This window comes from Sinocyclocheilus rhinocerous, unplaced genomic scaffold, assembly GCF_001515625.1.
Source record: "Sinocyclocheilus rhinocerous isolate Xijiao unplaced genomic scaffold, SAMN03320098_v1.1 scaffold4100, whole genome shotgun sequence".
NCBI lineage: Eukaryota > Metazoa > Chordata > Actinopteri > Cypriniformes > Cyprinidae > Sinocyclocheilus > Sinocyclocheilus rhinocerous.
Window position 1 is genome coordinate 219,582 of NW_015648132.1, and position 3,027 is coordinate 222,608.

The 3,027-nt window shown below is 34.6% G+C and overlaps 1 pseudogene; it reads left to right on the forward strand.

Annotated features, from left to right (window-relative positions):
• Positions 1-198: 198 nt before the first annotated feature.
• LOC107709645 (phospholipase B-like 1) overlaps positions 199-3,027 on the forward strand; it is a 10,051-nt pseudogene continuing 7,222 nt past the window's right edge.

Below are 3,027 nucleotides of genomic sequence, written 5' to 3' on the forward strand. Positions count from 1 at the left end.
TATATATATATAACATTTCTGTCCCCCTCACTTCTGAAATGATGGCTACGCCCCTGTATCAGATGTTATAAAAATACATCAAACTCCTAACGCTTACTGATGTGTGATCTCTGTTGTCATTGTGCGCTGTCAGATGTTCGGAGAGCCACCGTATATTGGGATGCTGTTCAGAGGTCTGTGGTGCTGAAAGAGGATGCAATGGAAGAGGAGGGAGATGCATTTGGTTATTTCAATTATAGTTTATTTGTTTCTGGATGGGGAGTGCTGGAAGTGCAGGCTGGTTATGGACAATTCCAGGAGTGCGATGAAATTACATACTTTTTGGCCGGACACCTTGAAGGATACCTTACAGCCTCGTAAGTAAAATATATTGACTAACCCTTGTGAAGAATATGCTATATTGCTACATGTACACTGCAAAGGTGGCACAGAATCGCTTCTGAAGTGGCATTTAGGTGTCTTTTACATAGACTGTTTAATGCTGCTGCCATAAATCCATTCACAAAGATTTTAAAAATGCTGTAATATTAGGGTCTGTATGCTTTAATATTAGGTTAATATTAGGGGCTGAGGTGTGTCAGGGCAATTTAGTCTGGCTTTTGTAAGTGTACTCCTTTAAAGCATGACAAAAGATTATTGAAACATAAAGGAAACTTTTAATTTGGCATTATTATAAAGTGCACGTTTTAAAAATTTGTTAAGAAACACAATGTTTTTTTTTAAATATATACTTTCAAGATATATACTTTTAATATATACTTTTCAAGTACACGACACTATTTTTTGAAGTGCACATTAAATACAATTAAACACACTTCTTTTTCACAAGGGAAAATAGGTCTGAGTGAATTAGTATATTAAAATACTTTGCCCTGGGCAATAATAACCAAAGTAAACAACATTTCAGTATATTAACAGCCCAATAACTTTTTATTCACAGACAGATGATAAACCATTATTATAATATGTATCCTCAGATGATAAAGGATAATAGTGTTATGAAACCTCTCAAATGCTTTATGATGCAAGTGACATTTATTATCTAAATTGATTGCACTATTCCAAAATTAAAATAATAATGTCAGGTATGATTAAATACACCTATTTGTAGTGTATGTTCAGACTCCAAACAATACATTACTCATATTAAACATACAATAGCCTACATATACATCACTGTAGTATGTATTTATGTTTTTAGAGGCCTCTGTCCATGTTTGCGGTTCAATTCCTCAATGGTATTGGGGATTTGTTAGATTTAACCCTCATCCGTTCCTCCCGAACCTATAACAAAAGTGTCCTTCGTGAGTCAAAATGACCCGAAGGCTAAAAATGACACTAATTTTTTTTTGGTCCAGAAATCTTATATTGATCTATTTTTATAATTTTTTTTCTAAATATTTATGTAGGTTTTTCTGTTATTTTTTTTATTATATTTACCTTTTATTCTAGATATTTTTAAGAAAATATAAGCAAATAAGCAGTTTTTGTACATTATTTCACCAAAAAAAACAAAAAACAAATAAAGACACAATTTCAGTCCTGTTTCATCAAAAACCAACAGATGGCCTTGGAATTGAGTCACTGAGTGTCTCTGATGCCATCTGGTGGGGAAAAATGACATAAAATTGCTAGAGGGGCCTGTAGTATACTATGGAGATTTTTAACTGAGCAAAACAAGTGAAACATGAGAAATTAGATAATCTTGAGGCTTCAATATGGTTGTTTATGGATTCAAATATATATTGAAACATTACAAAATCCATATTTTGTAAAAAAAAAAAAATTATAACTGAATTATAACCTAAACATGTATATTCATAGAATTTCATAAATATGAAATACATATATAATATATTTTAAAATATATAAATATGATATAAACTCATTGGTCTCCACCACATCACTCAAATTTAACTGTGTTAAGTCAAAACATTTTTTGAAAAGCATTTTTCTCGTAAATTCCATTCATTCCTATGTGGGTCAAAAATATGACCCACGAGGGACACTTTCGTTACTTTTTTTATTGCACCCATTTAAACTCCTCGAATCCACTCAATTTTTTTGTGTATTCCTGGTGTTGTGTATTCCCGGTGCAAGTGTGACAAAAGTAAAGACATCTTGGACCGGTACGATCAACACACGATTTTTTGAATTTTTTTGAAAATCATTTTCGAGTCAAAATGACCCGAGGGACAGATGAAGGTTAATCCCTGTTCTCAAACGGCGTTCCAACTCTTCTTCGGACTTCTTCAGAATTCCAGGCATGAGTCACTGCTCTGCTCTCATCAAGGTTAGAAGTAAAATGATGCTTTCACCTCATGACTAATCACATATTCTGGATTGGGACCAAATGTAATTGGAATTTTCCAATTAAAAACCCTAAATAATAGTTTTTTCAGTAGCACTAATCTGAATATTTGGGGCTGCCTGTGATGGATATGGCCTTGTTTCATTCTGCCCAACCTTTTGTCGGTGTGTGCCAAGTATTTTCCAGCTTTAATAGTTCTGTGCCCATTCTATCTGCAGATGTTACCTGGCTATGAGAATCTGTTGCTTGTAGGGGTGGAACCATACCTCATGTATTCGTACCGAACCGTCACGGTATGGACATTTCGGTTCAGTGCATGAGGCCTTACAACGAATACAGGCAATTCACCCTCGATCCAGAAGGGGGCGCCCGCAGCAATGCAATGCTGTTTGATAACCGGCCGCCAGCAGAAGAACAGCGAATGCCATGAGTTGCGCACTTGATAAACCCACACTATCTCGATTACCGCTCCGGATTGCTATTCGAGGCTTAGTGTATCCCATCATGCATCATGTTCTGGAAATAAATCGTGAGACTTTTTGCCAAGATCGCGAGAGAGGTCACGGAAACCTTTCCAATTGAAGTTAAACTATTAATAATAATAAGATATTACATATAATTTGGTAGTAAAGCTAAGTGCTACACATTTTATTGCTGCAATGATTAGTATATTTATTTTTGTACAACATTTGCAACTGCTTTTTATCACTTAATTA